This window comes from Lineus longissimus, chromosome 3 (genome assembly GCF_910592395.1).
Source record: "Lineus longissimus chromosome 3, tnLinLong1.2, whole genome shotgun sequence".
Classification (NCBI taxonomy): Eukaryota; Metazoa; Nemertea; class Pilidiophora; order Heteronemertea; family Lineidae; genus Lineus; species Lineus longissimus.
The window spans coordinates 23,012,469-23,038,965 of record NC_088310.1 but is presented as its reverse complement, the minus strand read 5'-3'; the positions used below and the strand labels follow the sequence as shown (position 1 = coordinate 23,038,965).

Sequence of the window (26,497 nt, the reverse complement as noted above, 5' to 3'; positions counted from 1 at the left end):
TTGTGAAGGTATTGTTCAGAAGATCTTCTCTTAACTTGTGTAAATGATCAAATTAATATGACGCTAGGGTAAACAAAAAACTGCTGAACTGTGTTAATGATCAGTTTATAGACATGACTTGACATTGTTTTATGTACATATTGTAGTAGGCCGATAAATAGTTAAGACAATCGCAGAGCATAAGAGGAAATCTCACTCTCATGTCATATCCTGTCTCATGGACCTGTAGGAAATAAAAATGGAATTGCTCGATAAGAGACTTGAGACTTGGTGTCTGACTGCAATTTTCCCATGAGAATAAATATACGAAAGTCAAGATATCTTTCATTGAGGTTTTTTTTACAACTTTCCTGAATGGTCTTACGAGCTTTCAACATGTAATAAAAGAGTTAGAGATATATTTAATTTCGAATTGGGAACAATCTTCTCACATGTTTCATTTTGGAAAGATATACATGTATAAGTTTTCATGCACATCTCTGTTGACCAGAACTTTGAAAAAAGCTGTTACTATGTTTCTGGTTCAGACTTGTTTTGGCTGACCAGTTGATGAAAGGATAAGTAAATCATTGCATCCTTTGCTTTACCATCTGACATGAGAAGTGAAGGCTCCTGGTCTGTGTATCTCCCCAGTCTGTACTCTGGCTTGACCGGGAAAGGTTAACAAGTGCAACTGACCCTCACACTACCTAGATATCTCTTGAAATGTATCCACAACTTTTAGCAGCATATGCCTCACTTATTATTCATTTCAAATCAACAGTAGTTGAATGGCAGCTTGATCATTAACTCTTTTTCATTACAACTTGTTTTTAACAACTTGATTGCTCAGTTCTGTTAGACGTAAACCAACGAACCCTCCTGACACCCAACCTAACACCAAGCCTTATGTTATCTTCAGAGCAGGGTTAAAGCGTAAGGTCTGATGATAAACTCTGCATGTTGATAGTAGACTGTAGACAAAAAACTTTCACTTCACCTTTTCAACGTCCTTAACTTTAAAAAAAAAATTTCTAAACTTTCTAAACTTTGACACAATTGTCCTCCAGGTAGAGTAACCAGTATCAGCAAATAATCACAGAAAACAAGGGTCATTCACATTGTACTTGATGAGTTTACCAACCAAGCATAACCTGTAGTAATAGGCTTTGAAAATCGATCTTTGGTTGGTTATGACATTAAGGGCTCTCAGGTTTTCATGATTATATCTTGATATTAAGGTTATAGTCCTACTTGAACAAAAAGGCAAACTATTATGTCAATATCAATACAGTTGTGCAGATGTCAGAGTCAAACACATTTTAGATCTATCATTACAGTCCCAGCTCAAATACCATGGCTAGGTTCAGTTCAAACAACTTAAAAAGTAACCGATCATGCGGCCTAGTACAGTTCAAACATTTCTATCATTGACAGATCATAACAAGTAACCGATCATGCGGCCTAGCACAGTTCAAACATTTCTATCATTGACAGATCATAACAAGTAACCGATCATGCGGCCTAGCACAGTTCAAACATTTCTATCATTGACATAACAAAGTACTGTTCGGACATATGTGCATGTATATGTAACAGATAATTACCGAGCACTGTTCGAACACGTCTGTATGCAACAGATCATGACCTAGTTTATTTTGAAAATTCTCCAAACCAACAGACGATCTTTATTCTTCGTTAAGTTAAATTCTTTTTGTTCTTTGTCACCCATTAGCAGTGTATGTACACCACATTACGCTACCAATTACCTGTAATGCACTTTTTCTGCAGGGGAAATTTGTAGACATACTTGTTTATAAGTAAACGACTATGTATCATACTGTATCTGATGTGCAAACACAGGCCACCAATCACGTAAACACAAGCCTATTTCTGGAGCCATAAATTTGTTTCTATGATGTTGCTTTGCTATGAGAAACCACTGATCGAAGAAAAAACCTGAAAGTTTTTAGGCCGAATGATAAGTATGATGTTTTCTGAATGATTTTATGCAAATATACTGGTGTTTGAATGTGTGAAGCTGCTTCTGTGGCACACCAATGACCACGTGGAAAAATCCTTGGCATCCTCACCCACTAGCTAGCAACTTGCCCATTAGCAACAGAACAGCACCAAGTTTAAACAATCTCCTTAGGTACCTCCCTAGGAAATAGAACATTATCTAGTTCAATTCAAACAACCCAATAAAAAACATGAACAATATATAGTTCAGTCCGAACAACTTTATGGTAAATGGATTATGACCTCATTCAGTTAAAAAAAAACAAAAAACAAACATGAACAAGATATAGTTCATTCAACTTCGTAGTTAATAGATCATGACCTTGTTAGTTCAAACAACTCGATGATAAACATTAACAACAAGATAAAGTTCAGTTCAAACAACTTCATTGTGTATCATGACTTTGTTCAGTTCAAACAAAATTTAATACTTCATAAATTGAGCATGACTTAATTGTGTTCATACGACTTTTGTTAACAAAGTGACTAAGTAATTTGTTGATTTGTAGTTACATGACCTGTTTTATCATCGTCAGTTTGATTACTCTGAGTATCTACCTCCACAGAGGTTTTGGTGAAAGGCATCATGCAGATTTATCAAGGTCGATCAGTAATATGACGATTTGTCTATACCTGCAATCATTTGACGATAGAACCTGACTTGCTTCTTCATTCAAAAAGCCATTCCTTTCTGATAGTGATATGCTGCCAGGCAAGGTCCGAACTGGATTTGTTACTGGTTAGGGGAGCCCAGCAAGTGATATTTGGTCTGCGAAATGCTTATCTATCTCAAACTTGCAAAACGTTTTACCAAACTAGGTTTCCTTGGCAGAAAGTAACTTTCGTAGGAGTTCAGGTGAAACTGCTTGTTTCCAACATAGGAAGTAAGCATTCTTCAAGCACAGACCCACAATGATACACTGACAGCAAAGATAAACACAGACAATTTTTACAACTTACTGTTAATACAATGGTTCAGGATACATAATGTTGGTTCCAAACAAATTGCACTTGCAGACTCTTTGGGTAACTAATAGAAAGTACGATGGCAAGGAAAGCTCATCTAAGTATCATCTTTTCTACCTGACAATGCCAATCTATGTCTTTTATATTTCATTTATTATCAGTTTGGAGACAATGTCAGGAGATCCACTAAACCTCGATTGTTGGTTGGTTATAAAGCAGTGGTATTTAAGTGTGCATAGCCATTGGTCATGGTGGAGTAGAAAATATGCCCATGAAACAACATGAAAAGGTGAGATGCTAGGAACATCGCTCATGAAATAGTCTGTAGAGACCCGTGTACCACACATATGATAAATGACAGGTACAGTAAGCACTTCTGTCTAACACCAAGTAGTATGTCAGGATCGTTTAAAGATACATACAATCTGACAGGAACAACCTGTTCGTCGAGATCAAAGATACAAGTTTCCTGGAAATTTTGACGGAGAAACGCCAATGGCTGCCGACGGGGATGTAGTACCTTCTAAATAATTTCTAACTTTCATTTTTCTTCCCTGGTTTTTCTATAAACATCAGAATGTAAATAAAGCAATCACTGTACTGAAGCAAAAAAAAGCTGTACCTTTGGGGGATTAACCGGGCATAATTGAGTTTTTCACCACCAGTGTGGAGGTTCGAGAAAGGGGACACACAAACTTATTAGAAACGTCTTCCTCGTTCTTTTCATAGTTTTGCAATTTCAGCCCCTAGTTAATTAGTAGCCTAGGCAGGTGAGTAACAATTTGTGATTAATGTTTAATTGAGATTCCAGGATAAGTTCCCATCCTGTTTGCATAATTTGAGATGAAAGGATGTTGGGAGTTGTGTTGTTGTTTTTGTTGTTGATGAAGACCACCCAATTGTTTGTCTAGTAATCGTACTACCTCTTAGGTGAAGAAGTCATGGAATTCTTGCCCAAAGAGATGTTTGGATCAGGGTTAAAAACATATGTGACATTCTGTACATTCAATTTGAAATATTTCCAATTATTTAATCCCTAAAATGAGTTGAGATGTACTGTAGAGCACAACCAGGATATTTCAAATGCAATATATCTATTCACATTTTGTACACGTATACATCATACCAGAGCCTGGCCTGAAACAATTGTGAGACAGATGTATGGCTTTCAACATGTGTTTTGATATCAAGTGAATGAGATGATACCCCGGTCTGATATAAGTCATAATTCACTTACCTCAAGATGCAATTCAATGCTCCTAGGTGTATCAAATCTAGAGCAATGCATTAGATTCATGCTGAAAGAAAGTGCAGCATTACTCTTGAAGAAACATAGTGCCTACATATTACACTTGAAGAAACAGGCCATTACTGTAGCATTATAGTGCCTACACGTTACGCTTGAAGAAACAGGCCATTACTGTAGCATTATAGTGCCTACACATTACGCTTGAAGAAACAGGCCATTACTGTAGTATTATAGTGCCTATACATTGCGCTTGAAGAAACAGGCCATTACTGTAGTATTATAGTGCCTATACATCACGCTTGAAGAAACAGGCCATTGCTGTAGCAATATTATAGCGCCTACTCTGAGAGAACGTGAGGAGGGTTGTATTCTGCGAGCATAACTCACAATAATTTTGTTCACTGCGGAGGCAAGAGGCTTTGGAGATTCTTGTAACTTAGCTTCAAACCTTGAACTTGTTACATGTAAAAATCAAACTGCATCCGGCGTCTGTTCTGCAATTAAAGTTGTGGGTATCTCAGACAGACGTAATGTAACTTTTTCTATTACTTGAATGATGCAAGGCAGTGAGTTGTATTCAATCAAACCACAACTGCAATTACCACCTAGATATAACTATGTACTGTCTTGGAGCATGGAGCAACATTCTATCTAAGTTGGCATAACACAATTAATTAGTAAATTAACAAGGCAGTCAGAAGGTAGACAGAAGATAATATGGGTAGTAGTTTCCACCTGAATAAAAAGATTCCTCGTTAACATTGCAAGATTTCCGACAACATCAGAAGGTTTGTTGTAATCTATTTACAAGAAACAGGCTAATATCTTACCCTCTATAATTGTTACACTTTCAATCTTGATAGTGCAGACGTTTGCGATAGACCATGCTTTAGGGGATACCTACCCTACGAGTGATGGTAAAACATTGAGTTGAAAGCTGGGCATTAACTGGGACATAAGTTCTATAAACAATATTTGGTAATACATAATGATATGTAGGAGGAAACTGCAGACCCTGAAGAAAATCTGCACAGTCAGTTAGAGAGTCACCATACCTTCATAAAGGAGAATATCAAAATTTATCAGGAAATCGCCAGACAAATTCTTAATAGATCAGCAAATCCTGAACACATTGCAGTTTATCGGCGTACAAATCCAACTTGCAACTTGCAAATGGATTGATTTCCATCTAGCAGGAAAGCTGAGGGAGATTCGAGATTGCTTGTTGTATAATTGGGATATCTTCAACAGCCATGTTTCAGAGTTATTCCGATCTGAAATAACATTATCATCATTCAAGCTTTCAGCTCTACTTCGTAAAATTGATTGGCATGGTACAGAATTCTTTCTTGCAGGATAGTTACAATATTCTGGTTTCCACAGCTTGTGACAAGGAGTATCACTCCATCCTGTAAGCTCACCCGGTAAGCTTTGCTATTGTTTTAAGATTCCTACCATCAAAGGAAGAGTATTATTGGGTCACTATTATCGCAGGAACATGAGGGATTGGATATCATTTCCACAGCCCACAAAAATTACCTTTGAGGAATATATCAGAGCAAGAAAAAACATTCTGCCTCGAATTGGGAAGGAGCATACCACCAACTGATCGAACAAGCATCCTTTCTCTAATGTACCAGGTAACTTTAATGCTTACCAAACTTTCTAAGAAATCAATCGAACCACTTGAAGGTAAATGATTAATGATGAGGGCCAAGTAACGGCAAACAGGACTTGCCGATCAAAGTGGCATGTTGTTATTCTTGATTGGTTGAGTGTGCCACATAACAGTGGAGACATATTTCACCGCCATCATAATCCCATGATGTTTATGTGGTTGCATTCCTTGAATTCACTTTCCTCATTAGTTGTAAAGCTTTGATGCTTTAGGGTGTCCTGGTGGATAGTGTCCATTGCTATTGGGATTTCTGGATGTCAACACAATTCTGTTCAAGTCCAAAACCTCATGTGTAGCATGATTTTCAGTCAAAGAACTTAGTTTCTCAGCCCCAAACAACTTTCAAAACTGAAACTTAACAAGGTCAGTGGCTAATAATCATTACTTGCCATTATCATTGCCTTTCTTGCCATTTCATTCTATTTACATCTAAGTTATATCATGTTACATTAGGAAAGGTAAACACATATCCTTCAACTTATTGCATCCAATCAGACATCCTCTTCGATTCATTGACTCCAAGCAAGTGACTAATAATTGCAATTCTAATCGGAAGTTAAGTAAGCCCTTAAGGTGGACAGACAAAGTGACAAAGTATCAGACCTATTACACTGTAATTTTGTTACGATTCTGAAGTGAAACTTAACAATACTACTCATTGTACTACTTAGTACTTAAATCACGTAGGAAAATTATCTTTAGGCATTTCCCACACTTAACATACATGAGCAGGTTTTTTTAAAACTCGTGTTCTATTTGTTTTCCGTTCCTAGAAATACCTGCATGCTTTTTTATCATTGATTGCAAAAATGTCCCTACTCGGCAGGTTTCAAGTTTGATAAGACCCTGCATATATAAAAGGTGGCCTAGAAATATCGGTTCAAGTTCATGTAAAACAAATTTTGAAATCTACTTCTGAATTTTTGGGCAGCAAGGTTGTTCTGAGAGTAAAAATCATAAAGAATAATGGATGGTTAATTAACGTTTGGCAATACTTCAGTCATGACTGTGCTACTTGTGTGAAAAAAGGACAACATAGGCCTTGGACCATTTGAAATCTCTCAGAATAACACTAAAAACCTTAATCATATAAACCCTGTTGCTATAGAACATTTTATCAATATGCAAATTGGATTAGGCCTAATCAACTTTAAAATTCTAATAATTTTTGTGGTGACAATATCCGATTAGCTGTATTTAGAGAAAGAATTGACGAGGCCAATTGGTCAAGTTAAAGAAAGCCTAATGTTGTTACGAGATCTATGGGGTGCCAGTATAACAATCACACAAATCATTTAAAGTATGTCTTAGCCTATGGTGGTATGTACCCTATAGATGTAAGGCCACAATCCATGCATACTATTTCGGGTCAGCTCGAAGAACCCATGCTATTTACTGAGGTAACCTTTGGGCTGGTACATGCTGTGGTGCTTTAAAAAGAGCTCGAGAGACTTCGTCTTGAATAAAATAGAAAATATGTCTGGCTTACATAACTGAGTGGTTGCACAGTAATGAGAATAAGTCAGGCTCATATAATGGAGTGGTCAAAGTATTTTAAGAAATGAGAAAATGCCGGGCTCACATGGTATTTGAGTAGACACAATAATAACAATGCCAAGCCTATATCATTGGAATGGTCACAGTGTGAGCAGTTCAATTCTGTGAACACTGACACAGTGCATAACAAAAAGATATGAAGATCACACTATGTCTTCCAAAATCTTTCAAACATTTTCTTTTTAAATCAGGCTCACCAAAATTAGGTGACTTCGTCGCCACCACAAATGGTGCCAAGTTTACACTTCGGAACATGATTTTTGGAATGCTTAATTAGTGTCACTATTAGTTTAAATCTTTCCATATCAGCTTGATACACATGGCCGCCTCTGCGCCATGTTATACTGGAAACCTTAAACAAAGATTACGTTGTGTGATTAAGTCGTTAATCAACAATAATAGGATGATCAACCACAAGACTAATGAGCCAGTGAAAAATACCCTTCAATCTAGTCAGTGTACAACAATGTTTGTGTGGTTAAAAAGGACTTGAGTAAGTGTTAAAGGCTCTTTATCCCCCTCCCCATTCAAATTAATCGGAAACATGCATTTTCGTGGGCTGTCAAAAGGTACCAAACTACTTCCCGTTCATTTAGGGTTTCTTGCTCAAGGACACAAGAACCACACAGTGGTGATTCTTCGAAGAGTCAAACTCTCCACTTCATGATTATGAAGTTGAACTGAAGCCAATAATCTTTTTGTACAAATGTAGCCCTAAAAAAACTACCGTTAGGCTTGATCACGTCCTTCTTGAAGTAATATAACCAAATTTTTAATATTCTGGTATTCATAAATAATTCCTTTCTACAGAACCCTCAAGGGAATATTTCATAGGAGGTCAACCTGAGAGCTTTATTTGAAGTCTTCATGAAATTTATTCACCTATGATTGAAATACGATACTCGGAACGATTTTGCACTTTGAGGAATTCTGATGATTTTGTTGCCAAAGGGGAATTCAAGTGATAGTCATAGTTTTCACATTCCTTAGCATGTTTTGTTTGTTTGCCAAAAAATGTGTAAAAACTTGATTTTGGTAATGGTCTGTATCATGTATCCTCTCAATTTCTCTTGCGGCCAACTGTGCCGGGCAAATGCCAATGAAATCACTGCGGATAGAAGTAAGAGTGATGCGATCCAAAATACAGTGTCTGTGACCTTCCAGGTAGAAAAAAACCCAAAAACACAACCACTACTCAGAAGGTACACTTCATGATAAGTAACAGTATTTGTGTACCAGCTGTTAAAAGGAGACTTGAGACATGTTCCAGGTTGGCAATAGGAAAGTTCCCTTTAAAGGCTGTGCGTCTTCTGAATGACTCTTATTGTGACTTATCAATGTATGGCTATGGTCTCATTAATAACTGACCTGGAAATGCGCGAATAAAGTTTTATCCAGGTTAATAAAATCATTTCTGTGAAGTTTAGAGTATAAGTGTGGGAGTTCATAATTATGTCAGTGTCATACGAAAACTCTCCCATATTGTGCGGGGGTGGGTGCTGGAGTACGTAGCCTACTTATGCGTTATGATTATGAATTGGTGTCTATTGTGTGTGAATATCTCTACATTTGTGTAAGTCCAGAGGAATTTACGATGACAAAAGAGATTTAAGCCAAAAACCTTCTCACGATGAAATAATGAGATTTCAGAAGACGTGAAATGATTGGGTGGGTGTTCTAAATACCATAAGTACATGTGGACACAATCATCAACTACTATCAGTTCTGTTCAGATCAATAAACTGCTCAGCTGATCAGACCATTTTTCATTTCACCAATTTCCTAATACAGGGTAATATAAACACAAATATGACCAACCATAGACCAAGCTTTTATTCCATTTACAGCTAAAATATGCCTCACTATGTCATTGGATAGGACTGACAGAAATGAGGTGTAAGACCAAGCTAAGTATCAGGCGATTTCGATCCGTAAGCTAAAGAAACTTAAACTGGGAGTTAAAGAATTAAGTAGAGTTTAATTTTCCATGTTATCACCACAATGCATTTTCGAATTTTGAAAATATCTTACATTCAATGTATCAACTGGTACACAATCCGGCCAAATCCAATGCATTCATCATTACCTAAAGTTATGTAGTATGATAGTGCATACCAATTCCTAATATGATATGGAATGCATCAATCTGTAATCATACATTTGTACAGTGTGTCCCTGACAGAATGTTTCTTTTCGCAAAATTTTTCCAAAAAGTAAATGTTTTAATTATTTTGTATCTACTATTTAATGTTGATTCGAGATGTTGATATATTCAAGTTGTAAACAGCAGTGACATAATATGGCAACAAGAAATCAAGGCCTCTTATTTGAAAACTTAAGAAACTTGATATTACATACATGAAGTCAAAGAGCATGCACCTTAACATTCATGGAAAGATCCTGCAAGACACCTTTTCATCTTAGTCATAAAAAGGTGCTAGAGTGTACTAAAATGGCCCAGCAGAATGTTATCAACTTATTTGTCTATTGAGAGAAGAATTTTCTGGCAATACCGGTATCGAAACATGAGGCTATAAAAGATCACCAAAAAAATCAAGAATACAATCGAGTTCTTGGAATTGTAAAATATATTGAACTTGGTAAGAAAGGTGAAGAATATGCATAAAGACATGATACAGTTGAAGAAACACGACTTTCATCCATCAATGTTGTTGTACAATGTACATGACATAAACCATGTAAGTATGAATCTCATTACATATCAGGCACATTAATCATGTCAGAATGCCAGTGACAGTCTTTGACGTCATTGACACTGCTTTTAAAGGCATACTCCATTTGTTAAAAAAATTAAAAATCTAACTTGAATTAGAAAAATTCCAATTGGGTAAATATTTACCGAGTATAATTTAGTGCCATTGTGTAGACAGATATATACTATCACTATTGATTCCAAGTATCGGCAAATTTGTTTGAACTGCATTATGCAATGTTCATTTTGATTTAGCTTAACGACAATTACATACAATGGACACAGATGGCGTCCACCTTTATTGCTTACCATCACCTCAATGATAAATTAGCCAAGTAAAGTATGCAACAGTTGTTCCCACAGTACTATTCTATCATTTCATGTTATAAATTGGTTAAAGGCCCAAAAGGCTGATGATCTTTGACTTCGAGATGAGCTATAACCTTTTTTGTATCAACGAAAAACATAAATCAAGCCATAGAGAGAACTAGGGAAAGCTGTGGCATAACTTCTCTTCAACAAAGCGTGTCAGAATGCCTGGACTTAGATACTTCATATAGCTAGTGATGTACGTTATACATGATGCAATAAAGTTACGAAGTGCAAATTTTGAGAGACAATTTAGCTCAAAAGGAATTATGGTGGAACAATTATGAAGACAGAATTTCTGCAAACTTGCATGAAAACATTGATCTGAATCAATGCTCTTTAAGCATGGCCCATGTTTATCACCAAACCATTTATCGTTCAGCATATATCCATAGCAGCCTGCTTTTAGGCTGCTATGGATTTGGTCTATGATGATATGAACCTAGGATGTCTGCTGTTATTTAACTTAACAAACATTTCATAACAACCATTGCTTCAAGTACCAGATAGCAATTGTATCACTAATTGTATCTTTAGCGACTTTGATCAAGGCACCAGATATTCAACTTCGAGCACAGCCAGAGGACCCAAATGTCCACTTCACAACACTTCATTAACCATTTGTTTTCATTTCATTAAGTATTAATCAAGTTTTTAATGCTAAGAAATGTATATGGTCTTTATACACACTGGATGCTATGAATGAAGCTACAAGTCAGTAAAACAAGGAATGCAAAATGATGAAATGAAAAATTAAATGGAAAAGCATATAGACTTTTTGCCAGGCCTGATGACTACAACAGTTCTACTGTCATATTTAATCAACAATTTTAAAGAAATAGACTTATCGCTGAAAATATTTGAAGGGTATTAAACGAAGTACGGTCCATCTGATCAACACTCAATTCTCTGAAAGCTTCTCACTCATGTAATGCTAGTCTGGTATAAAATGACACGTATTTGAGATGAGAAGGTGTTCATATTTTTAATACTGAAGTATCAAAGCAGGCTAATCAAAGTATGGAATGGAGGTATTGAAAAGAACATTGAATACCTAGGCCAATATTTTTGACATTTTCCAAGGGGTCTCATTGTTAAATCTCTGGGAATGCTAAATCTAATAATCAGGTTAGACCTTTCGCTATAATGTTATTGACCAGTTGGAAACTACTCATTTCACAATGTTAATCTTGGCTCCTTTGGCCCACAGTATAAACAACAAGAGAATAACAGAAAAAAGATTAAAATTCCTTCTGTCTGGCTATTTGAGTTCATTTGAGAAAATTATTCAGTTAATTGAAAAAAATGTTAGATTTTCAATGGTAAAGGGAAAAGCATATAAACATAGCCTACTTATGCGTTGTGTGACAAAGAATTAAGTCTTACTAGCTCAAAGGTGTTTTGTTGGGTTGACTTGGGAGCAGGTCAATTGGTGATATGGCAAGTCAGGCATGGATACAACCATGACCTAATATAAGCTTAGGATGACACAATCATAGATGATGGTGATGATAATTTTCTCATTCTCCTCCTATTCAGCAGCAGAGAGATCAAGCCATGATGTCAGTACAATTTGGTGAAGTGGGCCCTTAAGGGGTCTGAAGATTGGTTGTAAGGCCTACTACTCCTATTAAGCCTTGACATTATTGACATTACTGATCACGGTCAAGTAGTAAAGCATTCCCAATGGCAAATGTTTATACTCAAATAAATGGAGTGTTTTGAAAAATGCTGATGTCAATAGCTGTGTACACCATTTTATACAGCAATGTTAACAGAATGGGTTTACTGCTGGTTGATTAAAGTACACAAATAATGCTTATTCGTGTTAAAAGAATGTAAGTAACTGTACATGGTCCAGCCCACATTACTTCAGTCTACAAATCATGTTGTTTCTACCCATTAGCCAGCTCCTTTCATCTAGAATGACTCTGAAGGATGACTAAAGTTATGCCTTTATTCAGACCAGTACTTTTACAACAAGCTACATGTAAATGGCAAAACATGGCAAAACATGAAATCATGTATACTACAAGACAATTTTCAACGTTTTCTTCTTTTCTCTTGTGAGAAGCCCGAGGCTCTGTTCACCCTTCAGCCATAAGCAGCAATAATAAGTCAAGACTTTGATGATTATTCATTTACATGATTGTAAAATGGAACAATCAGCCAAAATCATGGGAAAGTGGAAACCAGTGGGTTTTTTATGAAACTGCAAAACTTTCAAAAGAATCTTTCCTTAAAAAAAAAGATTGAAAAACGCTCTTTTGTTATCGATGAATAAAAATTACAGCACACGCAAAAAGGCAATAACAAGGAAAAAACAATAAGAGAGAAGGCTATGAGAGAAAGCTTTCTTCGGAAGAGTAGGACTAGGCGATTATGTGCGGCCAATTACATTTTGTAGCTTTCTTCTTATGAGTACCTCATGTGAGGAAAGGAGTTCCCGCCCACTGAATGGAATGCGCAATGGGGAAGTAATTGTGTGAAATAATGCGGAGGTCGAGTGCCCAATGATTAAAAGTTGAGCGTCAATGACTCGCAGGCGTAATTAGATGGCAGATTGACAGAAAATCGATACAAGTGGTTTGGTTATCTAAAGTTCACTTACTTTTGATAAAATGAGATTGTCCGTTGAAAGTGTGTAGCTTGCGCAATTCAGTTACACGCAAGCCCGGAACACAACGTATGAATTAAGTGTCACAGGTCTCTCTTGAGTCATTAAGTTTCATAATACCGCCTCGATGTCTTCATCATTGAAAATGAGACATACAAGTATCTTTGGTTTTGCAATGTCACAATTTAATAGCCGATTTCATGATATTGATAGTAAGCAAAAACGAGGTCGGCTAACGGGGAATCCCGGTCTGCGGGATTCCTATTCATACGTCATCGGAATGTAAACACAACCAACTACAGGCATAAGCAGACGACATTTTATCGATGTTTTTCTCGATAAAACACTGCCTTGCGATCGGAAAATTTGGAAAACTTTGATTGGGTATGTGTTGTTTTCGGTTAAATTTTGCTATGGATGTGAGATTTAGATGCTCAAGCTTCGAGAACATAGTAAACTAGTTAGCGTGAGAACTTTTCTCGGCAAAAGAACAGTCCTGGCCTGTCAAGTAAGCGGGGCATTGATGGAGTCACGCTCAGTGGGCCCGCACAATAAGACTTGGCTTAAGCCGATTCTACGTCACGATACTTTGATAGCACAATCTAATGTAACAGCTGAGCTTGCAGAAGAACGTACGACACCGGCGCGCATCTCATCATCTTTTGGTGTATCTTATTTTGGATTATCTCATATTCTGTGTCACTTCAATGGATTAAACATGGCAGGCCCTCGAAAGGTAGGCAAACGTTATATACAGTTTTCACTTTCTGTGCTTGATTTTAATGGTATTGTTAAGAGAACTAAAGCGCGGTCAAAGACTGTGGCCTTTGGTCACTACTTTCCCACGCTTTATTCTAGACGCATTGGACGGGTGGACCCCTACAGATTTTTGTCTATGTGAAGTCAAGGGATTTTCCTACAGTTCTACTATGTTTTTCACACTTTTTGATGACGCGTTTCATTCTTTTTGGACACTTTTAGCGATATTATTGTCACTGATTTATTAAATCACGGTAGTAATCGCTGGGAATTGGGTCGCATGCGACCTGTACCTGTTTGTTGTGTCGATTCATTGTTGACACGCGCATAAGAAATGGAGAGTGCCGTTCGATCGCCGTGATATATTAAACCACTTGAGTCAGACAGGTGTGGGAATCATCCCAATAAAAATATGTCATCATTATCATGTCCTCTTCCATTGTGTTTGATGACATTAACGCGATTCTGATTACAATGTAGTAACACAAGCGCGTTTACGTGATTCAATGCACGCGTTCGCACAATGTAGTTGGATGGAATTCGGGTGACTTCATTTTTTGGACTATTTTCTTTTCTGTAACGGATTGAAACAAAAATGGTGCCCGGTGGGATTAAGGTGGTGGTGATTGCTCAGCTAATAGATAAGCGCCTGTGACGATCAATCCGTTCCGTTACCGACATTTTCGTATACTCAGTCTCAGCCTTGGGACCCAATGCAATGGCTACTCCTTTAGCAGAAACGCGGCTACCACGTTGTTTACAAGAGGTCGAGAGGACGAACTAATAACCTCTCACAAGGGAAAAAACTGTCGCCGCGGCATTCAAATCCCTAATTGGGCATCCAAAAGGAATTTATAACGGCGGGTATTATCAGCTGGTTGAACCCTGAGATATGTCAACCGGAGACGTGTTACTCGAAAGCTTTTTGAGAAGTCGAATCTTCCGCCAGCCAAGTGCACAATTCCATCTAGTATAAAGCCAATTATCCGCGACAAAAATACTATTGTGGCGTCAGTCCCTCCCCGGGTTTCACAGTCAAAAATGATGATAGCTTTCCACTGGTAATTATCTCTCAAATTACCGGCGATTCCTTTGTCGTCAGAACACCTCTCACTAGGGGTGACAAGGATGTCTCGCCGAAGTGTCCATCCCACGACCACCAAAAGACAGTTCGTGGCCCTTTCCGAAATCACTTAGAGGTGCATCTTGAGCAAGACGAGCGGCGATTTTCCTGACATGTACCCTTGTTTCCCCTTCCATTCCAGTGCGGAATCGCATTACTCACTCACATATACCTTACGGTAACCCTAAGGTGACTTGCCATTCCTAACCGACTCCGATCGACTCAGGTTTGTTGCTCTCAGCGTTCGTCATACTGTGACAATTAGTCCGTCTTGAGGTCCTTGGTTGGCTCATCTGTATATTGATTGACCTTGAGGAAAGGTCAAATACGATTAACGAAATTCGTCAAAGAAATAAGAAGGCCATTGGCCCGGATATTGACTAATAGCTTGGGTAAATTGTTTTCAACGAGTTGACACTGATTGTCTCATCGATAAACTCATTCAGCCCGATGGATGTTCGACACAGCTTTAGATGTTATTTCAATTAATACAGCAGAGAAAATAATGGTTCTCCGACCGAGAAATGTATTTAATCTGTTTCAATGAAAATCGCACGACGAAACTTTGAGATAACATGAATTGAGCCATGTCTGCAGGTGCCGTCACAAAAACCATCTCATTTCTCAAACTCGTTCCACACACTTGGGCAACGATTTAATAACGATGTCCCAATCATTAACAATGGGCAGAAATTATGTCAAACATTCGCAACATAATCCTAAACATAACACTGAATACTAACTGTGTTCAACTGCTGTGCTATATATAGCCCTTGCGACATCTTGGTGATAGGTTCTAGGCCTAAACCGTGGGAACGTCTGCTTGTGACCAATTAGGAACGACCGGTCGTCGTGGGCATATTCAGCAAGGAAGTGAACAATATGTGAATGTGAACAATGCTTTAGAAAAAGAAAATTAAACAATGGTCTCGATATGGTAAAACGACCGTATCATAATTCTAGTCTATAATTTCTCTTGTATGATAAAGCGAAACAGAGGAGAAAATGTAACGTAGATTTCGAGGAATAATTATGCATGACTTTTCATTCTTCAAGGTCATTTCGTCATTTAGACTATTGATGAATGGAGTCCGCTTTAGCAGCAACGCGAGGGTTGGGATAACTCATATATGGAAGGGGTGAGTGGTTCATTAGAGATGTTGGCAGTTATGATGTTCTGGTGAGTTCAGTGTGTTAATATCGTCGAGTAAGATCGTTTCCTTTGCTCCTTTTCCTTACTTGTTCCCATTTCGTTTCTCAGTTGAAATCCTTTGAGATAGTGTCATCAAAACAGGGCGTGCCGGGCGTTCTTCTCGATTGCAAACCTTTTTGCGAGCCACCTCAGACATTGTATAGCTCGACCTTAGTCTGGTATCTGAGATTTCTGTGTACTATTCGGATTCTCCTTGCCCCCACGACCTCATCTTTTAACACCTCCTCATACTTACGCGACAGCAGGTCGAAGGGGTGTTGCGATGTTCGTCAACGCACAATACCTCTGTCAGAAAGTTTTTATGACTTTCGAATCATTGAAGAGAAATACATGTACATAATAGGTCAGCCGGAGACCTATGAAAGCAGGGTTCAAGGGCCAAATCCAGTCGTTTATCGTTCTTATTGGCAGTCAATGATCTTTCATATCGAGAAAAAAATGATGTTCACTAAACCATGTCAGACAACTCATTCATCAACAAAGGCTGGTTTTATATATATTTTTGAATCATTGAAGAGAAAAACCTATCAGTCGGTCAGACACCTTTAAAATCAAGACCAAGGGCCAGGCAAGGATAAGCAATCAAGCAGTGGTCCCCAAACGGCGCGTTGTCGCCAATTCGGCAAGATATCGCTTATTCGGGCGACAACCTCTTAAAAACTCCCCGGTTCTACTCTGCCATGGATTTACCACGGCCGATACTATAGCATTTTACAAAATGTAAAATGTAATGAATGTGCGATATCTCGCTAAAACGTAACGATTGTCAACTGGTGTTGCATCAATTAACGGAGAAAATTGCGAATTCGTCGTAGAAATAAAAACGTGTAGATGTGCGCATTTTTGCGCATACCTTTTTTATAAATGACACGGGATATGGCGAGAGAGCGGTCCTCAATCGAGAGGCGGCAATCGGATAGGCGGGTGTCGAGGCAGCTCGTTTTAGTGGCGAAAACTCGCCGTTAGGGGATCAACTCCTAACAGGTAAAGGCATTCAAAGAGCCAGTATATCATATTCATGTCACTTTATTCGAAATATTTACAATAAGAAAAATAGATCGTTGCTGTCTTCTGCATTTTTTAATGTTCATCCTAGGCATTACTAAGCACGATTAAACATCAAAGGAATCTATTGAGATGATGATCTGCTTGTGGGAGTGCGACCAAATTACTTTCACACAGTCTGGGCGGTCGGAATATAATACCAATAGAGCAAAGAGACAACAACGGAGCACTTCATGGACTTGTGAATAGGACGCGCAGGTCTAGGCCTAGAAGCTATTTATGATTTAATAGCAATGATACTAGCCGGTCACGGTTTAATGAGATTGTAGTGACATATATTTTTATGGATAACTGACTCCATGGATAGTAATTGTCAAAGTGAAACACTATGGCATTCTTGTCCCGTGTAAGGTATTGTTGCCGATGAAAACACCTATTTGCCTGGTGAGTATCATTGTCATACCATAGGCTCAAAGGATGGAGATAAATTAACGATGTTTTTGTTGAAGAATGTCATAGGACTAATGAAGTTTAATGACATGTCATCGATTCCATTAAGTACGGAATGTTATTTGGTACGTAAGATGACATGAAGCACTTGCCGTTTATCCAGTATGCATGTTTGGCTACACAATTCAGGGCATCATTTCGCTTAAAGATTTCTTGTACTAATGCGTAATTCTTCCTTCAGAAGACAACGCCAATCACAACGCAACTGTCCATATTCACTGCAAGTGAAGCAGGCTCCTGTTCAAAAACTTCACTAAGCAATCGTAGTCTACTGTTCCACAAGCCCTCGCTCTGTCAAAACAAATGTCAATCTCGCTACACAGGGTGCAAGTTCCACAACATCTCTCGAGGCATCCACTCAGCAAATGTCCATATTTAATGCAAGTGAAGCAAGTCCCTGCTGTTCCAAAAGCCCTTGCTAAGGGCAATCTCAAGGCAAATGCCAGTATCCATTAGTAAAGCAAGTTACACTTCCCCAAGCCCTCGTTTATCGAAATCATAAAACAACTCTACAGTCCATATGTATGCACTGCAGATGAAGCAACAGATATAAATCCACAAGCCCTTACTCAGTAAAGTTGATTCAAATTAATGGAATGGCAGGACGAACTGCGTATCGGCAGTGGCTGACCAATATCTTGACTTTGGTGGTACTATAATACTAAAAAAGTAGTATTGATGCCGAGATCCAAGGAGATACGTCCACTCGGACGAGCCACATTCAGGTCAAGGATTCATGTAGGGTGTATCCTACACCCGGAGCAAAAACACTTGTGGTGGAGATTGACACTGAGCCACATGTCAATGGGAAAGTGTGAAAACTCCGGTTATCGACCCTACTGATAGGAGATAGCATCTGAGAATATCAATACTCCTGCCTTTAATAGATAACATGCACACTGCCAATTATCAAGTCGAAAAAGCAAGATGAATGTGTTCAGTCAAGATTTCCATTCTCAATTCATCTTTGGTGTGTTGTACTTTATCCAATAGCCCCATGGGGCGCTGTGTTCCTCTCTCGCGAGAGTCAATGTTGTGCTGAAATAGGCCCGTGTTTGGTTAGATGATAAGTTGTGAATGAGTGACAGACAAAGTTCTTCCTTGTTGGCCTCTGACCTCGGCAAGGATTCCACCAACATGGGAATCGGGACCAACCTTTAGAAAGTCGTTTTACAACTTGGCAGGATGACATCGCCACTTCAGTTTATTGTAAATTTAATACGTTATTTATACCCAACACAACAACTGTATCGACATAACATCAAGGAATAACAAAAAAAAGCCATTTCAAGAGCTAGGCCTAGAAGTCTTTCAGCCTTTAGCGGATTACAACAGCGCTTTGAGGTGCAGTAAATGGACAACCCAGCTGGAGGTCCGATTCCTTCAAACGCAAGGAAGTCTTCCCACGAACCTCTCCATTACTTAAAGAGGTATCTGTCATGGTGCACTTGCAATATACTCGAAACTCCCAGTCCAATGAGGCGAACGATGAAAAGAGACAGACGGGGAATTTGGCAATCAATTGGCTATCACGACTGCGTCACTGCGTGGGTGGCAAAGCCAATTGGAGATGTATTCGGGGCCTCGGGCAAGTCGATGTCCACAATATGTACTAGCATTGCATTTATGTTTCATTACACAAGCGTTTACACATGCATCGAAAAATCGTGATGAACATTCAATTTTCATTATCGTATTATTTGATTGAAATCGAGCTTTGATGAATCATGGTATTTCGAAATCCTCTTTCCCAACACCTTGTGCTGGTTCAAAACACCTCGATCATTGGTGGTCTCACATCCAATGTGTTGAATCCTGACGCACCACCCAACTTCAGAGGACAGTGGGCACCGACCTATTAACTTGCTCAAGTCTTTGATAGAGTGAACCGCCAGGGTCTTTGATGATAGATAGATAAGGTGAAACTACTGAAACGGTGCTGCTCTCAGTACATGTCTCTCTTGATCCAAATGGATGTAAATGGTTACGCAAAGCAAAAGTTTTATACGATCGTGATGTCATGACATTTCTCCAGGTGTAGACCGGAAGTTGGTTAATGCCCCGGCGAGTAGCAGAGGGTGCACTTCCGAGTGAAAGGTTTGAGAACACCAATCCGTACACCAATGTAGTACGCAGAATGTTCATAGGGCAACGTCGGATGGCAATTCTGCAAACAGGCGCTTGAAGGTACTTGTATATCCAGGGTTTCATCCACCACGTGGGTTTCCTATTGGTAGTTAATGAACGTAACTGCGTTTTTAAAAACCGTAAAGAGCATCCAATGATTACAATTTCTTTGCGGAATCATGAAGTTAGATATGAAGAAAATTCTCATGTATTTGTTTTATCGATAACCAATAATGCGTTCTAAGACATTAAGTCCCTCAAAGATGTTTAAAATGATATTGACATCGACATGTCAAATTTTGATAAATACGCTCCGGCGTAAATTTGAAAAACGAAATTGATTCGAAAATAACACAATGTCAATTTGATGACAAAGAAAGTGATTTGTTATCGTTGGCTTATTTTAAAGCTGCAAACAGTTCAATCAATGAGTATTTGCTCGCCCATGTTTGTGTGGTCTTCTAGCGTTTATACACGGTCGATAGTTCAGCATTGGAACCTTTTGTCAATACATGTATATACAAACTTAATGATTTCATCGAGTAGCCAACCTCTATAAGATTTCAAAAACGGGATTAATTCTTTTGGGCGGAGCCGTAGGCGTGAGAAAAGTGTCGAGTATTACTTCACTTGGCATCCATATGTATATCGCAATGCAATAAACCAGTCGGGAGCCATCCATTTCAATGGATACATAACAGGTAGGAATTGCTGATATGAAATAGTTGCGAATACACCGCGAGGTTTAATGAGCATGCTAAACTATGCCCGTTATTCGAGCATGTCCCACACACCCGATCTAACTGATTAACTTCGATCAGGCAATTGATAAACTACAATTTGTATGAGATACAAATAGATATGTAATACAAATAGATACGCATGATTGGCTGTCACACCGGTTCAAAAAGCCTGGGAATGTAGACGAAAAAACCCTTGACTGTAGTTTGTTATTGGTAAACGCAGCGGGATTACGATCTAGTCTAATCCAAAAGCGAGGTGAAGATATCAAGTCATATAAAACAATGCGTTTTTATTGCATTGAGCTCCTTTGGCTACGGCACCTGAAACTCGAGAAGACACCAGGCCAAAGACTGTGACCACTTTTATCAAATTCGGAGGTGATTTCTGACTCTCCGTCTCCAAGGCCCATGGTTAAATGACGTGACTCTTTAGCCCGTCCAATCACATGGCTTACATTGAAGTTTTTTTTCATTTCACAGCCATATCTCTTTTCATACACTGATGGACTGGGAAAGGGCTGGCCAAGTATCAATCTTTCTTAGAAAGAAACGATTCTCCTGTTCAGACACATATACGCTTTAGGTATTTCAAAGTTGACTATTCGGACAAAGGAAAGTTATTTGGAATTCCTAAAATTTAAGGAAGCGACCTTCTAAATCACCCGGGCGTGCCATAGCCGGTGTTGGGAAAAATTTGTCATACGTTATGTACAATAATTATAAATTGAACATGGGGAAGCCTACCAACCGTTCCTAACGTAATGGTCCAATCGTTCTTTTTCAGCGTCCAACGCTCGGCACTTGGAAGTGTTACAATATATTCCCCCCAAAGGGCATTCCTCCTACATTTACGAGGTGTGATGAGCATTTCTTCGTGTCACTATCGTTTTAGGTGCAATTTTGGTTTCCTGGCCTTGTGTCTTCGTCTTGGGTCAGGGTTCATCCATCGTTGAACCATGGACTCTACTCCAATACCAACGTCGGCAGTTGGAAGTTACAGCACTCTCAAAACGCCTTTGATGATTCCGATACAGATATAAGCTTATATGGTCAAATGATATAGGAATAACACAGAACTTGAAACTTGACTTACATTTCCCAGTCGAAGTGCAATCTTGCGCGTTCACATGCTACAGCGAATAAGTCCTTTCTCACGACCTATGTGCCAAAAAGAAATTGCTAACGATGTGTTGCCTTACCAAATCTCAAAACATGTCCTGACTTGCAAAGCATCGTCAGCATCTTTTAGAAAAAATGTCTGCAGGAACAAGATGCGGAAGGCAAGGAAAGTTGTGTCTCGTGCTTTGAATCATATGGAATCGCCGTTGATCGCGAATTTACTTCTCCTGCTTCAAGGCGGTAAGATGTGCAGAATTTCTGTCTTTGTTCCTTTTAATGTTATCATGTTTTTCAAATTGATTGATTTGTGGCGTTGAGAAATGGATGTGCAATGATTTCGGTGTATCTATACCAAAGGGAATTTTAGAGATGTCAATAACAATGTATTATTCATCATTACAGCCGGACACCGCGACGGTGGATTTCCCGGAGGATATCTTATTCTTACAGTAGTTGATATATTTTAGTGTCTTCAGCCATAAAAGGGGTTGAGAGTGGATTAACTATAGGGTACATGTATTTTACAGTAGTTGATATCTTGATATTATTTGTCATTTTAGCCGGACAAGGGGTTCAAAGTGGATTAACTAGAGGGCATCTTACAGCGTCTGCACCTTGAAACAGAAGCTCACTGTAAGTAGAAAATTATTTTACTCAGTTCTATCCTAGCCAACTTGGGCCAACTTGGGCATGGGGTTTGGGTGGTCAAGAGGATAATACAGCTGCTCGCCCCACGCTCCATCGAATGACGTACATGGAACGTCACAATAATGCTCTCTAGTAAATGATTGTCGCTGGCGATACAAGGTTAGTGTTATGGGTATGAGTGTTATGGGGGAGGGTAAATCTTTTACATGTATTTACTTATAATTTACCTATAATAGATGTATGTGGCGCTTACAACGCGAAATAATTATGCTTTCATCACATTCGAATACGAGATTGACGCCTAAAGCTTAGATAAGTATTGATGTTCATTTATTTATCTTGTGCACTCGAGCAAATCGGCAAGGACGCATTCCAATGACACGCCTCTTTTCATTCGATAGCCAAACCCTAGTTCTTATTCTTTCCGGAACACGGCGCAAATAGTTCCCAAGTGGTAAAAAGTTTTGTGATGATACCAATGATTGTGACATACCGCGCGTTATTTGAGGGGCAATCAATTACGAGATAGATAAACAAATCAATCACAAATAATGAGAGAATTATTGATCACACAAGCTAATCAATATTGATAGGCCAATAGCTGTTGTTCTGATTGGACTGTGGCCGGGAAATTTGTGCTTGACATTGCATTCGCGAAAATCGGGAATAAAAACAATTAATTTGTAGCCCTCTTTAAAAGGCGAAGACCACACATGCTGGAGAATGAAATGCACACTGTGGCAATGAAATTATGCATGAGAATTATACCCTCCGTTTCCAAACTTGATATCATCAGTTTCAGTTTAGCTTCATGACCCCGACTCGGGCCTTTGCCAATAACGTAGGCATAATGCTGCATTCGTTGACAGTTTCGTCTTCAGATCGGATCGAATACCATCTTCGGGCCGATGCATATTGGTATCGACCCCGGAGGTATCTACGACGAGTAATGAAATTGGTCTGGGACATGCTTTCCTTCGGATCCTCTGATGATGCTATGAGCACTTTCACTGAGAAGCGAACAACCTTACTTGTTGGTCTCTAGCGGTTCTTTAACCTTTGTTTCTGGCCTTAGTCTCGGATTTCACTCTTTTAAACTACGAAAGCTGCAGTCTTCTGCAAAAGGCACAAGTGGACAGACCGAAGGGTACTTCATGGACTGACCGCGATATTCCGACAGGGTTGTGGCAAGAGAGATATCACAACAACAGATGGTTTGCCCAATCGGGCTGATAAGTGTGTTCTTATTTACTTACTTGACAAGAGACATAAAGCTCTGAATGGCATTGAATTCATTCTTATGATAAGCATATACATGTTTGGAGATAATAGAGAAGTGGCGGTATCATGAAACGTTTCTTCTCAAACCTCTTTATACCACAACAACTGTTGAATTTCCATGGATGGGGTCATTACATAAATGTCACTCTGTCCATCTGTTATTGCAAATCGAACCTGTAAATATAAAAGACTACGTTTCACAACCACATGATGCATGATGTTTACTTCGACACAATCTTCACTTTATGATTAGGATCACAATCGCCTTACAAAAAAGTCTCACTCCTGTGTTTGTCAAAGCAATATCCGGTATGTTTTTATGGATAGGTATACACACATTTCCAGGAATGCATGTCTCTTCGCGTGGCGGTCGCACTTCGCCAGGTGGACTCAGTTGTTCCTTCTGTTTAATGGGTCTTGGTCATTTATAGTACCCTCGCGATGCAAGTTTAATGCTTCCAGTAATAAAACGGAAAGTGGAATGTAGCTGATCGAACGACTGCCTCTGAAAATGACATCAACATATTCGAGACGGCGAAATGGTGTACCAAATGAAATGTTATAACATAGACCCAAGGAGTTTGCCATCTACCTTGCTTATACCATGGCACGCCTGACACTGAGGTTATAGCTCCATTCTTATTGCAACAATCATTGATCCAAGCATCTCTCATACATGCACTGGTTGTGACATTGTCCTTGGAAAGCTTACAAACTTGTCCGTGCAAAAGGTCGAGCCATATGCCGATCATCGTAGGAGTTTATACTACTTTTGAGTTTTGGGATAGCATTTAGTTCGTAAACTATCTTTGGCATGTCCCACTTGTGCCGCGATGGACACTGGAGGACAAAGGCAACGAGATCCTGAGCACAAAAGATCGTGAGTTGTATCAGTGGTGTCTCAGGTAAAGGCGCGAAATTGGAAATTAGACCAAGCAAACACCGATACACGTGCACGGAGAAATTCGGTCAAGAAAAATGACTGAAGACATACTGTGGTCTCCGAGACAAAGCAGTTCCCAAATGTATGCGAGATACAGGCGGGCATGGTCTGACTGCATCGTGGATTGAAACGCCCCCACATGTCCCGCAGTGCCCGGGGTGTTCCAGCAGCTGCTTTGTGGTGAAAGTATATACAATATATCATCAAGCAGCTTGGGCATCACACATACATAGGAATTCCTGCTTCCGTCTGGCCTTGGCGCACCTTTCCCATGGCTGATGCTTCCAACGAACGCCCAGCCCGCGACTTTCAGGAAACTGCCCGCACTTACTACTATGGATGACTTTTTAACTTATTCAAGGACCACCCGCTGCCATCCTCCAGAGTCATGGATCTTCTCGGAGGCAGCGTGTCCCAAGATGGGACCGATATGCCATTTTTCAAAATGATCACAAGCGAATGAAGATCCAGAATCAATCAAAGAATCAATCAATATATCGATCAAGTATCCGCCTGTCTATTGAAACGCCATCCAAACTGACAACACTCATCAGAGAATTAATCGATTGATTGGGCGTCGATCTATTGACTGATATTGATTGATTCTGCGTTTTCTTGCGCCTATGATATAGTGTCATTTCCACTGTCGGGAAGACAGCTCCGAAATTCGGTTATGTTTATAAATTGGCCAAAAGAGTGGTTCAGAGTAAGTGACGGTATGAATACTGCAATGGTCCGTGCTGTGCATAATCGATCAGTGCTTCATCTGAGACAAAAAGTCCACAGGCGTAATCATTTGGGCAGGCAGAGTCTGCCTGGACATTCTCAAATTTGACATTTAAACGCATGTACACAGTGTGATGCACAGTTATCACCCACGTGCCACGCACACTTGCCCTAGATTCCAACAAGCTCGTTGGAGGTTGACAGGCTACACACCAAGAAGAGTTTTCATTGTTGGCCAGCCTCCAAGAATACGCCAAAAGTAGTATTTATAGTTCATTTGAATGTATATTTCGGATGAAATAGGGAAGTTAACCAATGTTGCGGGCATGACTAAGAGTCACACAGGTTCAACTTCACTGAAGTCAAACACCGGACGAACCCCGGAACGAAATTTAAAGTCTCCCCACCAAACTTGACCGGGGTCCGATACCATTTCGAGAAAATTAGTAGAATAATGAAGAATTTTTCAACCTCGCTTGTGTTACCCTGTGCTGGTGAGGGACGTCACAGTCAAAGAGCTGAAGTAGCAAAGGGCCGGCCAAAACGGCGCACGTTCGACCATTCTTTTTGACACATGTGTTTCGTGGCCCAAACTGACCGATTATTCAAGGATGCAAACCAACGACATGTTGACGTCGGAGCTATTGCGCAGTGATAGTGTCCACCCACGTGAGGCAGAGGTGCCAAAGGTGTACAGCAAATCTCAAAGCAAGCGTCCCCTATGATGATGAATCGATGCTAAATTCAGCCAAGTGGAACACCAGCGTGACCCGTAGAGTGTTCTGATACCGCCATCAAACATACATGAGATCATTCCGAGGCTGGCATCTGCCACAATGAATTCCGCCACATGAGCTGGCATTCATCCTGGAATGATATTGTACCAGCCGCCTGTAACATAGTGTTATTTATCCCATTTATAACAGATTTTGTTCCGCATATGACTAAGGCAGCATTGTCCACTTTTGGAAGATGACACGGAAGAGATAGTTCATACCTTGGATCGTCTGACAAGCGACGTGTCGTCTGCTTTCACAAGAAGCGCGGGAAGCCGGATCGCGGAGCAGACGAGCCACGCGATCGAGTACTTTTAACAAATGTCTCGAGACCTAGTTTGCTTTTCTAATGATTATCTATTTTTATGACCGTC

At 39.4% G+C, this 26,497-nt stretch overlaps 1 protein-coding gene across 6 annotated transcripts in view; it reads left to right on the top strand.

The window, feature by feature from the left end:
* The window catches only part of LOC135484265 (delta-like protein D), a 94,223-nt gene that overhangs the window by 31,192 nt on the left and 36,534 nt on the right, over positions 1-26,497 (top strand). For 3 of the 6 annotated variants that reach the window (XR_010446440.1, XM_064765574.1, XM_064765579.1), the window contains exons 1-2: positions 13,700-13,886; positions 22,310-22,382. The gene's annotated coding sequence lies outside the window, so the exon portion shown is untranslated. Of the gene's footprint in view, positions 1-13,699; positions 13,887-21,962; positions 21,990-22,309; positions 22,383-26,497 lie in introns of those variants that run through there. The other 3 variants (XM_064765576.1, XM_064765575.1, XM_064765577.1) reach the window with 2 other exon arrangements.